At 43.9% G+C, this 14,588-nt stretch overlaps 1 pseudogene; it reads left to right on the top strand.

The window, feature by feature from the left end:
• The first annotated feature begins 9,737 nt into the window (after positions 1-9,737).
• LOC132210519 (alpha-1,4-N-acetylglucosaminyltransferase-like) lies at positions 9,738-13,643 on the top strand (annotated as a pseudogene).
• The last annotated feature ends 945 nt before the right edge of the window (positions 13,644-14,588 follow it).

Raw genomic sequence — 14,588 nt, forward strand, 5'->3', positions numbered from 1 at the left:
TGGAGCCAAAGGAAGTAGGAAAGGTCCTTAGTGAATATTTTGCATTAGTATTCTCAAAGGAAAGGGAAATCATGGTTGGCGATTCTGGAGATGAATATGTTGATATTCCAGTGCATGTTGATAAGAAGTAGGAGGAGGTGTTACCTACTTTAAAAAGTATTAAGGTCGACAAGTTCCCAGGACCTGATGCCAACAGAATGCCAACAGGTGAGATCCCTGAGGACTGGAGAATAACCAACATTGTTCCTTTGTTTAAGAAGAGCAACAGGGTTTAATCTGGGAAAATACAGGCCAGTGGATCTTATGTCAGTGGTGGGGAAATTATTGGAGAAGATTTTTAGGACAGGATTTATTCACGTTTGGTAAAATATGGCCTTATGAACAACAGGCCGCATGGCTTTGTACGGGGGAGGTGGTGTCTCACAAGCTGGATTTGAGTTTTTTTGAAGAAGTGACGAAGATGTTTGATGAGGGCAGGACAGCAGATCTTGCCTAAATGGACTTCAGCAAGGCCTTTGACAGGGTTCCTCAGGCAGGCTGCCACCGAAGATGAAGTCATATGGGATCTTGGTGAGCTGGTAAGGTGGATACAAGACTAGTTTAGTCGTAAAAGACAGAGAATAGCAGTGAAAGGATGCTCTTCTGACAGGAGATCTGATACCCCTGTTGTATATATAAATGATATTGAGGAGAATGTAGATGGTCTGGTATGTTTGCAGATGAAATAAAGACTGGGAGAGCTGCAAATAATGAGGAGGATTTCCAGAGGATACAGCAAGATATAGACAAGCTGGGGACTTGGGTGGATAAAAGGCAGATAGAGTTTAATCCAGACAAATGCAAGGTGATGCATTTTGAAATACAGAGGGAACGTATACATTAAATAGCAGAACCCTTAGAAGTATCAACATAAAGAGAACACTAGCCATACAGGTCCACAGTTCCCTGAAAGTGGCAACAGAAGTGGATAATGTGGTCAATAAGTATTATGACATGTTTGCCTTCATCAGTTGGGGCACAGAGTATAAAACTTGACTCATCTTGTGCAGCTGTATGGAATTTTTGTTAACCTACATTCGTAATGATGTACAGTTCTGGTCACCCCACAACCAGAAGGATATGGAATCTTTGAGGAGGGTACAGAAATGGTTTACAAGGATGTTACAAGGATCCTCTCTGATGAAGGGTCTAGGCCCGAAACGTCAGCTTTTGTGCTCCTGAGATGCTGCTTGGCCTGCTGTGTTCATCCAGCCTCACATTTTATTATCTTACAAGGATGTTGCCTGGTTTGGAGAGTATTCACCATGAGGAGAAATTGGACAAGCTCAGATTGTTTCCACTTAAATGTTAGAGGCTGAGGGGCAACCTGAAGGAAGTTTACAAAATTATGAGAGGCATGGACAGAGTGGATAGTCTATCCCAGGGTAGAAATGTTAATTACTTGGAGGTATATGTTTAAAGTTGAAGGGGTACATTTAAAGAAGATGTGAGAGGCAAGTGTTTTACCCAGAGGGTAGTATGTGCCTGGAATATGTTCTCATAAGAGGTGGTGGAGGTGCCCAGAATGACAAGGTTTAAGAGGTATTTTAACAGATAGAGGAATAGGTGGGGAGTAGAGGGAAACAGACCACATTGTAGCTAAATGTTTTTAGTTTATATGACAGACAGGTGTCATATATCAGTGTGGTCTTGTTGGGCCGGTGGGCTTGTTTCTGTGCTGTACTGTTCTTTGTTCTTTGTTGAAGCTCAGGATTGAAATCAGTTTGTGAGTGAGAGAGAAAAGGGCAGTCAGTCAGTTCAAATTCAGTCAAAGCAAAATATTGAGCTACCTCTTGTGAGTGGACATAAGCTTGTCCAGCACAGAATTAGAACACATTTTTAAACCCTACCTCTATGTTAACATCGCTGTCTGGGTATATTACAGTGTGGTGAGTTTGCCAGTGATTTTCCTTGCTGGAGCTGCCTTTTGTCACAAGTCAGTGAGGTCAAGCACTGGAAACCAATATCCCATTATTCCCGGAGATCACACAAACATGAAAACATTTCATGAAACTATCCAAAGTACCCAATTGATCTGACTGATGAAACTTGGGTTAGAAAATAACACAAATTGTTTCTGCACTTAAAAAGTGTATATCTGTTTATTACAAAGTAACTGTCTCACCAATGGCAATTAGGAAGTAGGAATTGCTAAATTAGAACCTAACAGCTCAAAAACTTTCCCTTCTTAAAATCCCCCCTTTACACACAAGCGGTTGCACTAAGGCAGATAAAATATGCAAAGAAAATGAATAAGAAATCAGAGAAACAGAGAGAGCTCCTTCCTGGACAACAGCATTCAATGATTTGTGAAGCTGGTGATCTTGGATTCTCCAACGTCTGCAGTTCCCATTATCTCTCAGCATTCAATGATTTCTTCCTTTGATTTCCAATTTCTTTTTGTTCTTTGATGTTCACACATGGTTGTTTGCACATCAATGCTGTCTTTCATTTGTTGGTTGAGGATTTGTCCTTGCACTGTCTTTCAGGGTGCTTTATTCCTCCTTCGACAGGAAGTTTACAGAGAAAAGTAAGTGCCAGGCAGTTGCCTCCACATGAGAGAGAGAGATCTTTCAAGGCTGAGTGGTTGTGTTCTGCATTGACCAACCCAAGCCATGGTATCCTAGTCAGGAGGCATGCACAGCATTGTTGTCGAGCAGCTCACTTTAGTTCACAACCTATCTGCTCCGTGGTGTCTACTTCTGCTCTCACTCTTCCAGAAAAATCCTATCATGTATACAACTCACAGAGTGCTCAAGTAAACAGTCGTCTTGAAACTGCAACCATCACTTTTGACAGTCTCCAGAGTTTAAAACAGCATCTTCCCTTTTTCTTAAAGGTCCGCTGTATCAAACTAAAGAAAATAGAAAGATGCACCTTGACACTTTGCCATCTGCATCATTGATATCCATCCCTGTAAATTCATCAGGATTATTTCAGACATCTCGGGATGTTCCTGCTCGGCCTCTGTTGAATTCCATCCCTTTTCTCTGGTTTATCGCTCAGCCTCATTATTTGTCACTGGGAGCAGATTGACCTTGTCCTACACTGACCTCTCCGACACCCCCACCTCTTCCCATGTAACATAGAGTGCTTCTAACTGCTCAAGTTCAGCAGCTTTTACCCTGGAACAAGTTCACCTGGAAACAGTCCTCCTGTTGCCGGTGTTTCTGGGGACACACCATCGTTTCCAGGTTCTCCCAGGTTCTGTAAATGCGACACAACACTGACTTCTAACCCAGCTGCCAGAAGAAATGAGGGACTTGGAAATGCAGGCAAGAGCAATTTCAAACCAAATGCTGTTCATTGGCTTCCCTCCAGTGTCATCAACTTCACATCACACAAACCAACATAGTCACTGTAAACAGGCAGCTATTCAAATACAGGCAGCTCTTTCAAAGTGTGGAGGAAGAAATTACAGTCAGTCTCTGGTATTTTCTCACTTCATTTCACTGTCCTGGTTTATCAATCCATCCAGCCCAATCACTGTTTATAATTTCATGTTTAGCACACATTCCGTTTCAAGCCAATCTCACCTCACTCCCTGGGATACTTACACTGCTGATCACATTGGGTTGATTTCCTGAGGAATAGAATCTCACACACATTCCCCATCATACAGAGGGAAAGAATTCAATATTTCAGAGTGGAGATTATTCTCTGTGTTCTCTCCGAAACACGGAGCTATATTCTCTTCAAGATACTTCCCACTGCTACTACTGCGCATCAGCAGAGTTCTTTCTCGTGCAGAGCTGTCAGAAGAGAGTAAATCTTGCCTATTTTCATGGGAGCCAGGTGCTGTATTCCAAAGTATAAAAGCCCAAAGTCACAGGCAGACCTTTCAACAGTTGAGATCAAATGTTAGGTACGTAAAGTAAGTGTGACTTCAGGGCGCTGGGAGCGAAAGGTGCCAGGTAGGTAGGGAGGGTATGATGCCAGCTATGTAGGGCACCAGGTGTGTAGAGCGCCAGGAAAGCAGGATGCAAACTGGGGGGTGGGGGACAGGAGTCAGCTGCCAGATTTGTAAGTGTTTGGTTAATCAGGTGCCAGTCAGATGGCAGGTAGGATGCCAGAGTAGAATGGCAGCTGAGTAAGGAACAATAAGGATGGGCAGTGTACCAGTTACATTGAGAGTGGGTTAGGTGGCTGTCAAGTGGAAAGTGGGGCTGGGGAGGGGGTCAATAGATAAGTCAAGGAGGATGGGAGAAATTGCTTTATTGAAGGAATGAGTAGCAAGTATCTAGTCCAGGTGGTCTATAAAAACAAGTTTAACTCCCAAGAATCTACCCAATTTTTTAAAAAAATAATTCTCAAGATGTAGGCATTGCTGCCTGGGCTCAGCATTTATTGCCCGTCTGTAGTTGCCCCTTGAGAAGGTGGTGGTGAGCTGCCTTCTTGAACCACTGCAGTCCACCTCCTGTAGGTAGATCCACAATGCACTTAGAGCATAGAAGAGTACAGCACAGTACAGGCCCTTCGGCCCATGATGTTGTGCCGTGGAATAATCCTAATCCAAAAACAAAATAACCTAACCTACGTTCCCCTCAAATCACTGCTGTCCATGTGCATGTCCAGCAGTCGCTTAAATGTCACTAATGACTCCGCTTCCACGACTACCACTGGCAAACTATTCCATGCACTCACAACCCTCTGGGTGAAGAACCTCCCTCTGACGTCTCCTCTATACCTTCCTCCTAACACCTTAGGGAGGTAATTCCAGGATCTTCACTTAGTGACAGTGAATGAACAATGATATATTTCCAAGTCATGATAGTGAGTGGCTTGGAGAAGAATTTGAAGGCCATATTGTTCCCACATAGCTGCTACCTTTGTCTTTTGAGCTGGAGGTGGCCATGGGTTTGGAAAGTACTGTCTAAGGAGCCATGGTGAACTTCTGCAGTGCATTTTGAAGCTACTGCAGCTACTGAGTGTCAATAATGGAGGGAATGGAAGTTTTGAGTGTGGTCTAATCAAGTGGGTTGCTTGTTCCAGGATAGTATGAGTGTTGTTGGAGCTGCTCTGATCCAGGCAAGTGGGGAATATTCCATCACACGCCTGACTTGATTTGATTTGATTTATTGTCACATGTACTTACGTATAGTGAAAAGACTTTTTGATGAGCAGTGCAGGCAAATCATTGTAAGCAAGGATGTACAGATCATAGGGTGAGAAAAGAACGAGACAGAGGCAGACAAGTTACTTCGCACAGGGCATGCATCAGGCAGGATCAATATTAATAAGATCAGCATTATTTGAAGTTAGAGAGTCCATTCATCAGTCTAATAACAGTAGGGAAGAAGCTGTTTTTGAGCCTGCTGGTGTGTGTGTGTGTTCAGGCTTCTGTATCTTCTGCCTGACAGAAGAGTTTGCAGGAGATTATTACTGGGGTGTGATGGGCCTTTGATGATGTTGGCAGCTTTTCCACAGCAACGAACTGTGTAAATAGAGCCCATGGATGGAAGTGATAATGGGAACTGCAGATGCTGGAGAATCCAAGATAATAAAATGTGAGGCTGGATGAACACAGCAGGCCAAGCAGCATCTCAGGAGTACAAAAGCTGACGTTTCAGGTCACAGCAGGCCAAGCAGCTTCTCAGCAGCTTTTGTGCTCCTAGATGCTGCTTGGCCTGCTGTGTTCATCCACCCTCACATTTTATTACCATGGATGGAAGGTTGGCTTCCCTGATGGTCTTAGCTGTGCACACGTTCTTCTGTAGTTTCTTACGGTGCTGGGCAGAGCAAATCCCTTACCAGGCCATTAAGTACCTGGACTGTATGCTTTTAATGCTGTATCTGTAAAAGTTGGTGTGGGACATTATGGACATGCCAAATTTCCTGATCCGCTTGAGAAAAAGAGGCGTTGTTGTGCAAACTTGACTGTCGCATCTATGTGGGAACTCTGGGACATGTTGTCTTTTATCATCACTCCTTGGAACTTAACACTGTCCACCCTCTCAATCTGTAGATGGGGGTGTGTTCTTCTGCCTTCCTTTTGAAGTCAATGCTCAGTTCTTTAGTTTTGCTGGCAAAACTTGTGCCTTACAGATGGTGGGCAAGCTTTGTGAAGTAAGGAGGTGAGTTACTCTCTGCAGTATTTCTAACGTCTGATCTGCTCTTGTGTTTATGTGGTGAGTCCAGTTTAGTCCTTGTCGATGGTAAGCCCCAGAATGTTGGTAGTGGAGGATTCAGTGATGGTACCACCATTGAATGTCAAGGGACAATAGATAGATTGTCTCTTATTTGTGAGGTCATTTCCTGGCATTAGTGTAATGTAAATGCTGTTTGCCACTTGTCAGACCAAGCCTGGATATTGTGCAGGTCCTGCTCAGTTTGGATATGAACTGCCTGACTGTCTGAGGAGTTGTTGAATGGTTACTGAATCATACAGACATGGAAACATAGAGTCAAACAGCAGAGAAGGAGGCCCTTCAGCCCACTATGTCTGTGCTGACCAACAAACACGAAACTACACTAATCCCATTTGCTTCTCTACTACAGCCTACTGTACCCTGGCATTTTAAATGCACACCCAGACGCATCTTACATATGCGAGAATATCTGCCTCCACCACCCTCTCAGCAGCACATTTCATATTTGAACCATCCTGTAGATGAAAAAATGTTTTCCTCAATTCTCTGTAAACCACTTACTCCTCACTTTAAACTCTGGTCTTAGACCCATCTGCCATGGGGAAAAGATTTGCATGATCTAATCTGTCTATGTCTCTCAAGATGTTGTATATCTCAATCAGGTCCTCCCCCCACACCGCCCCCCCCAACCTCCTCTGAGTCAAGGAAGACAAACCCAGCCTATCCAATCTCTCCTCAAAACTGAGATTTTCCATCCCAGGCAACATCCTGGTGAATCTCATCTGCACCCTCTCCAATGTAACCACGTGTTTCCAATAGTGTGGAATTGCACACAACAATCCATCTGAAGGCGAACCAATGTTTTGTAAATTTGTAACCAGACTTCCTTGTTCCTATATCCTATGCCCCAGCTAATGGAAACAAGCATCCTGTATGATTTCTTCATGACGCTGTCTGTCTGTGCTGGCACTTTCAGGCATCTATGGACTTGTACACTGAGGTTCCTTTGTTCCAGTATACTCCCTACGGACCTATGATTCATTGTGTATGCTGTTCTTTTATTAAACATTCCAAAATGCATCGCCTCGTTAATGATCGGGATCAAAGCACATCTGCCGTTGCTCAATTTACCAGCTAATCGATATTCGACTATAAACTGAAACCATCCTCCTCACTATCAACCATACCACAAATACTTGAGGCATCTGTAATTTCTTTTAGAATAGAATGTGCTTTACTTTTGTGTTTGCTTTATTGTAGAAACACTGCAAAAAGCTTTCACAATGTCTGCCTCTTAGGCAAGTACCTAGATACAAACCTTAGATTTAAAAGAGGAATAAGTAGGAGTTGTATTACTTTACAGAGTTTAAAAAATAAGTTAGAAATAAGACATCATTAAAGTATTTACTTTCCAGCCAGGCTAAAAAATTTCAAATAAACATAGCATTGCTGCAGCTCAGCGAAGGGCCTCCACACATGGTCTGGCTGCCCACACTAGACCCCAGGCCAACAACTGCCCTCGCTCTGACCCAAGCCTCAAGCCCCTCTGTACGGCACTCAGCTGCTCCAAGTTCCAGGACTTCAATCCCCTTGGTCTCTGCACAGGGCTTGCTGTCTGCCTGCTGTTCCAGGGCTCACAGACCACATGCTTCTCCAGGGATCACAGCCCACATGCTGCTCCAGGGCTCACAGCCCAATCACCACTCCGGGGCTCACAGCAGCCCACGTGCTGCTCCGGGGCTCACATTCATATCCAAGTTGTTAATGTACATAACAAATGGCAAGGGTCCTAGCATTGGTCCCTGTAGTACACTGCTGCTTACAAGCTTTCAATGACAAAAATACCCCTCTACCCGATTACCCTTTGCCTCTTATCTCTAAGCTAATTCTGAATCTAGTTTGCTAACTTACCTTGGACTACATGTGTTCTTGCCTTTTGGACCTGCCTTGCATGTAGGACTTTGTCAAAGGTCTTTTGGAAAGCTCTACCAGTGCTGAACATTGAGCAATCATTGTCAATCATCTATCATATCTGACCCTGTAATGGAGGGAAGGTCGTTGATGAAGCAGCTGAAGATAGTTGGACTTAGGATACTACCATGATGAACTGTGCAAACGTAGCCCGGAGCTAGAATGAGTGGCCAAAAACCATCTCCAACCATCTTCTTTTGTGCCACATCTGACTCCAGATAGTGGAGTTTGCTCCTGACTCCTATTGGCTCTGATTTTGCTGAGGCACTTTGATGCCTCACTTAGACGAGTGCAGTCTTGATGTCAAGGGCTGCCATTCTCACCTTACTTCTGGAATTCCTTTGTCCATGTTTGAACCAAGGCTGTAATGAGGTCAGGAGCTGAGTGGCTCTGGTGGAACACAAACTGGGCATCACTGAGCAGGTTATTTCTGAGCAGGTGCTGCTTGATAGCACAGTTGATGACACCTTCCATCACTTTACTAATAATCGAGAGGAGACTATTGAGGTGGTAACTGGGCAGGTTGGATTTGCCCAGCTATTTGTGTATGGGACATGCCTCACTAATTTTCCAAATTCTTGGATAGATACCAGCATTGTAGCTTGGCTAGGGATATGGCAAGTTCTAGAGCACAGGTCTTCAGTACTATTGATAGACTATTGTCAGGGTCCATAACGTTTGCAATATACAGTGTGTCCAACCATTTCTTGATATCACGTGGCTTGAATCAAATTAACTGAAGACTGGTGGAGTGATGCTGGGGACCCCTGGAGGAGCCCAAGATGGATCATTGACTTGGCACTTCTGGCTGAGGATTACTGCGAATGCTTCAGCCTTGTCTTTTGCATGGATGTGCTGGGATCTTCCATCATTGAGGATGGGGAAATTTGTAGAGCCTTCTCCTTCAGTGAGATGTTTAATTGTCCACCACCCTTCACAACTGGATGTGGCAGGACTGCAGAGCTTAGATCTGATCCAAAGGATGTGGGGTCACTTAGGTCTGTCTATCACTTCCTGCTTATGCTGTTTGGTATGCAAATAGCCCTGTTCAGTCGCTACACCAGGTTGAAACCTCATCTTCAGGTATGCCTGGTGCTGTTCCTGGCATGCCCTCCTGCACTCTTCATTGAACCAGGGATCATCCCCTGGTTTGATGATAATGGTTGAGTGGGGGATATGCCAGGTCATGAGTTTACAGATTGCGCTGAAGTACAATTCTACTGCTGTTGATGGCCCACAGCACCTCATAGATGCCCAGTCTTCAGTTGTTAGATCTGTTTAATGTCTGTCCCTTTTAACATGATCGCATTGCTACACAACACAATGGAGATTATTCTCAGTGTGAAGGCAGGACTTTGCCTCCAAAGTGTGGTGGTCAGTCTTATCATTTCTGTCATGGAGAGATGCATCTGCAGCTGGCAGATTGGCGAGGATGATGTCAAGTATGTTTTTCCCTCTTGTTGGTTCCCTCACCAGCTGCTGCAGACTTGTTCCAGCAGTTATGTCCTTTAGGACCCAATCAGCTGGATCAGTAGTGCTACTGCTGAGCCACTCTTGGTGATAGATGTAGAAATCCCCCATCCAAAGCACATCTTGTCCCCTTCCTCCCCTCAGTGCTTCCTCCACGAGTTATTCAACATGAAGGAGTACTGCCTCATCAGCCAAGTGAGGGCAGTACGTGGTATTCAGCAGGACGTTTCCTTATCCATGTTTAACCTGAAGCCATGAGACTCCAAGGGGTCTGGAGTCAATGTTGAAGATACCCAAGACAACTGTCTCCTGACTGTATACCCCAGCCATAATGGGTCTGTCTTGCTGATGGGATGAAACATGTCCCTGGATGGTGATGGGTATGTCTGGGACATGGTCTGTCGGGTATGATTCTGTGAGTATGTCAATGTCAGGCTTTTGCTTGACAAGCCTGTGAGACAGCTTTCTGAATTTTGGCAGATGTTAGTGAGGAGGACTTTGCAGGGCCAACGGGCTTTGTTTTTGCCAGGTACTCTGTTCAGTTTCATATCTTTGTTGAGTTTTGGTAGAAATTCATACAAATGAATGACTTGCTAGGCCATTTCAATGCGAAATTGAGAGTGGGTCTGGTGTAACATATAGGCCAGACCAGGTGAGGATGCCAGATTTAAACCCTTGCAACATTCATGAACCAGATGGGTTTGTTCTACAATTGACAATGGTTTCATTATCATCCTTAGATTCTCAATTCAAGAATTTTTTAAAAAATGAATTCAAATTCCATAATCTTCTATGGTGCGATTCAAACCCAGGTGTCCCAATCATTAGCTGGGTTTTTGGATTATGAGTCAATTTATGTCATTCACTCATGGGATGTGGGCATCGCCTGGCCAGCCAGAATTATTGCCCATCCCTAATTGCCCTTGAGAAGCTTGCGATGTGTTGCTGGCTTGTATGGCTGCAGTCCATGTGCTAGGGAGGGAGTTCTAGTGACACTACCATGAGGTTATTGCTCCCTCATGACCCAATGCTTACCTCAACATGCTCAACATCCCAAAGATCACTTTTATAACCAAGATCCTGACCAAGGATCCATGTCTTCCCCAGGACCTGCCATCTCCCTCCACTCCGCTCCAGGCCCGACTCATCTTCACTCAGTTGGATTGGACACCCCAACCCAGCTCCACCACCCCCCACATTCCAAACATCCCCCCCACCCATCTCCTCCTCAAAGAATTGAAACAACTTCATCTCTCCCAAGCCCAAGAACCAATTCCCATTCATCTCCTTCAGAACCAACCCACACCCAACACTTCCATTCAGGAATCAATCAATCAATATTCCCATGCTCTAGATTGGCTCCCTGCTTCCGTACCCTCCGTCCTGGGATCCAACACCCCTTCCACTACTGCTGAACCCAATTCAACAGCATAAATCTGACAAATACTCTCCCCTGCCCCTACCAGACCTCATCACACCCATTCACTGACTCTCAACATTCATTGTTTACTTGGGCCGTTTGCCAATATGCATCCCTTGTGAATTCTGCCACCTGCCCAGCTGACAATCTATCTGGCTGGGGTTCCCTGCTTACCTGGGATGTTTGCACGGTGCTTGGCTGGTACTGTATTCAACTGTAGACCTGCTGTCTGACACTCTGTCATAATACCTACCTTTTGTACTTATCCCGGGGCAGTAAAAGTAGGTGCTAAGCTCCTTGAATTTCAGAATCCAGCAGGTTATTGTTGTGGAAATGGCACATGGTTTCCCTCCCTCTGACAGACCTGTACTATGAGGAATCTGACAGGACAGAAGAATGGCTCTGCGTTTCCAATGAAGACCTGGGTGGGATCTCCTCTCAGAAATGCAGAACTCCCTCTCTTCATGAAAAGAAGAGGGGATGCTGGTATCAATCTGTGTAGAAATTCTGGCCCTGCAAACACCTATTCTGAAGAGTCACTCAGAGATAGTAAGCATTGCAGAGCTGAAGTCAGAGTCAATGCAGCCTAGAGCTGGAGGAACACAGCAGGCCAGGCAGCATCAGAGGAACAGCAAAGTCAATGTTTTGGGTTTACACCCTTCATCAGGACCTGAAGAGTGTAAACACGAAACATCAACTTTCCTGCTCCTGTGATGCTGCCTGACTTGCTGTGTTCCTCCAGCTCTACACTGCATTTATTCCAAAGAGTTATACTGGGTGAAATAATAACTCTTGCTTCTCTGTCCACAAATACCTTTTTGATTTGATTTTGATTTGACGTATTATTGGCACATGTACCTAGGTACAATGAAAAGTTTTGTTTTTTGTACAGTGTGAAACCACAGAAAGTGCATTAGAGTAATAGAACAGGGCTACGAGTACAATGTCACAGCTGCAGAGAAGGTGCACAAAGGGCAAGACCAACATTTGAAATTTGAAAGCTTCATTCAGAAGTCTAACAGCAAGAAAGAAGCTGCTACTAGCAGCTTTAGGTTTCTCCAGTACTTTCTAAAATTAAATTGGTGCCCATGCTAAGAATGAGCAGCATTCCTGAATCTCTGATCATATAAAGTGGAAATTCTCATCTACTTAGATGCTTGATTAATTTTGGAATCAAATGTATTGCTTGTTCCTGATTCAGTTTGGGTTTATTGTCAACACTTTGTGGGCTGCTTGGGATAATCTGGCAAGGGGATAATGTGGAGACCTTGCATTTTCACTTCACAATAGAGAGCTTACACTGTGCTTTATTGAATTTGTCTTATCTAATGTGTACACTTTTAGAACTCGGCAGTGTGTCCCCATTGTGAGGTCCTTGAGAGTGTTATGTTTGAAGACTGATTTTGAAAATGTAGATTTTCTAATTTTATTTTTTTGAAGTTATCAGGCTCCATAGAGATTGTGAGAAATCAATGAAAGGCAAATGTGGCAATTTAGTTATGTCTCAGCACCTCTGTTGTGTCTTGTCTCTTTGATGCACTTTAGTAAAGGATGCAAAGCGTGAGAACATGTAGAGCAATTGAGAATTTGGTACGTTCATCCAGTGACTCAATCATGTGATAGCTCACATTGAGATTTCAAACAAACACATATTTGCCTATTACACAGCAATATTTCAGCAATATTTAGCCATGGAACACAGCAAGAATGTGGTCAGAAATGGTCATTGGATTCTCACTCAATCTGAAGACTGAAGGGTTGTTTTTTTGCATCCATTTGAGCTTAAGTTTCATTTGATGTGCGCTGTGGTGTGGTTCACTAGCCACTGGCTCTTGAGGTTAAAATGGGAGACTGTCCCAGGGAACAATGGGGAAGGTGGTTGCAGGTTTAAGATTAAATCAACTCAGGTTCCCCTCTCCCCATGACCCACCTTGCAACCAGTTACAAAGTGCTGTCAGGAATTGGTGCTCAACAAGTGAGCTTTGTGTGGAGGGAGGGTACAGCATTCGGAGGGAAGGGTCATTTAAAACATTAAAACTTGTAATTGATGCGCTTTTATTCTGTTGTTTACAGGTAGACCTCAGCACTGAATTGCATGGGATAACTTTGCAATCTGATGACTGTCAGATAGACTTGCTATGGAAGTATGGGGGCATCTATCTGGACAAGGATATGTCATCAATCAAACATCTGCCATCCCACACCTTCCTCCGTGTAGAATTAGGAAATTATGCTAATAATGCAGATTTAATCACTCTCATTCCTTTATTGAGAGTTGCTTATGGGATTTTGTCGAGAATTACCGTGTAGCAGTTTGGGGCCAGCAGGATCCAGAACTAGTGACCCAAATGTTGAAGAAATGGTGTGAGATTGATCATCTCCACAATGTCCTCAACAAAGAATGCAAAGGCATTATGCATTTTTCCAACAGCCGGTTCAATCCTGTTCCATATCCTGACTGGAAAAAAATAGAAAAAGACATATAGAACGGGAACAATGATGTGATTGAAGATAAATTCTCACAGACGACTCGTGTACATTTCTGGAATTTACTGAGTCGTCATCATAAACGTCAAATCAAAGGAAGTCAATCTTTAATAGAATATTTCTTTCCTAAATACTGTCCAAGAACATATGAAACTCTCTCAAAGTGATGAATGAGGTGCCAGAGGAAGTGGTGGAGGCCAATAATAACATTTGAAAGCCATCTGGATGGGTACATGAATAGGAAGGGTTTAGAGGGATATGGGCCAAATGTTTGTGAAAGAGGCTAGGCAGCACATTGGACCTGCATTCAATTCTAAACTCAGGTGGCTGTATGTGTGAAGTTTGCACATTCTCCCTGTGTCCGCATGGGCTTGATCCAGTTTTCTCCCACAGTCCCAAGCTGTGCAGGTTAGGTGGATTGGTTGTGCTTAAGTTGCCCTTAGTGTTCAGGAAGTGTGGGTTATAGGGTGATGGGTCTGGGTATGTTGCTCTGAGGAACAGTGTGGACTTGTTTGGCCAAAGGGTCTGTTTCCACACTGTAGTCATTCTATGATTTATTTAAATCAATTTAGCATACCTGTTTGGCATGGATAAGTAGGACCAGATGGTCTATTCCCTTGCTGTACAACTCTATAACACTGTAATGTTTTTCTTTTGAATGACGATTTGCAAATTTGCAATGAATGTTAATTAAAATCACTGTAAATCAAACCAACCATGCGTTCCACTTGGACCCACCTCATTGTACCTTTCCTTGTATGTTGCTACTGTCTGTGAGGCTGCTGGGTCATGGTAAGGAGCGGGCTTCTGTGTAACTTACTGACTTAGAAGATTGTGGGAGAGCTATAGAGGGAGAAATTGGGGTCTGAGGAAAATGGATGCTTTTTTTCCCCTTTTTAACATTGCATCATTCCTTAAACAATTATGACCAAAATAACGTCCAATCTGTGCAACCCTTTCTTTCACAGGCAGTTTTGTATTAGACCGTAGAAGAGACTGTATTCTTTTTAACACCGTGACACGGCGTACACAGTAAGTGATGTTCCAGTGTATGGTCTTCAGCCACTCTCCCTGTGCAATAGAGTCAGTATGGACAGTCAGTTATGTGTGTT

This window comes from Stegostoma tigrinum, chromosome 14 (assembly GCF_030684315.1).
Source record: "Stegostoma tigrinum isolate sSteTig4 chromosome 14, sSteTig4.hap1, whole genome shotgun sequence".
NCBI classification, from domain to species: Eukaryota; Metazoa; Chordata; class Chondrichthyes; order Orectolobiformes; family Stegostomatidae; genus Stegostoma; species Stegostoma tigrinum.